This window comes from Lolium rigidum, chromosome 2, assembly GCF_022539505.1.
Source record: "Lolium rigidum isolate FL_2022 chromosome 2, APGP_CSIRO_Lrig_0.1, whole genome shotgun sequence".
Lineage (NCBI taxonomy): Eukaryota > Viridiplantae > Streptophyta > Magnoliopsida > Poales > Poaceae > Lolium > Lolium rigidum.
In genome coordinates, this window is record NC_061509.1 from 125,618,980 (window position 1) to 125,619,687 (window position 708).

Consider the following 708-nt stretch of genomic DNA (forward strand, 5'->3'; position numbering starts at 1 on the left):
TAGCGTCGAGGTTTTGCTGGTAAATGGCTGTTCTTGCCAAAGCTAGCTCTCTTGCTTCTTCTAGCAAATCCACATGGTCTATCAGCACCTTGCTGAACTTGACACGAGTCGTGGGCCCCTTCATGATTGGGTCCACCACGAGAGCGTAGCCACCCGGGTTCGGCATGATTTTAGGATGATCCCGGTATGACCACGAGAGTTCCTGTTCTGACCAGGGCATGTATTTTGGCACTGCCGGCATTACCGCGTTCACCTCCATGGAGCGGCGGCGCAGGCTTTGCTTGTCTGTCGGCTCAGTTACGAACACGACACAGCACACATCAGGGTCATTGTAAACGTTCCGGCCCAAGGGTGTCGGTGGAGGTGGTTGGCCGTGGCCTTCTCCCACCTGATTGACTTGCCCGATCTTCGCTGCTGTTTTGCTGAGGGTGTACCGGTAAGGCGTTTGCCCCGGTAGCCGTGGCGGTGGTGGTAGCTGCTGCTGTCGCGGCATGTCCGGTGGCGGCATCATTGCATTGCCTCCTTGCCCTTGGGTGTCCTTTACCGCCCCCTTTTGCATCAAGTACTTGGTCCAGGTACAATCTTTTGTCAAGTGGTTCGACGGGTGAGCCGGATTCGGCGTGTGCCACCGGCAGGGTTGATCCATGGCAGCTTCCATGGTGTACTTCGCGGGTTCTTGCCAGTTCTTTTTCTGGCCCCGAGGTTTCT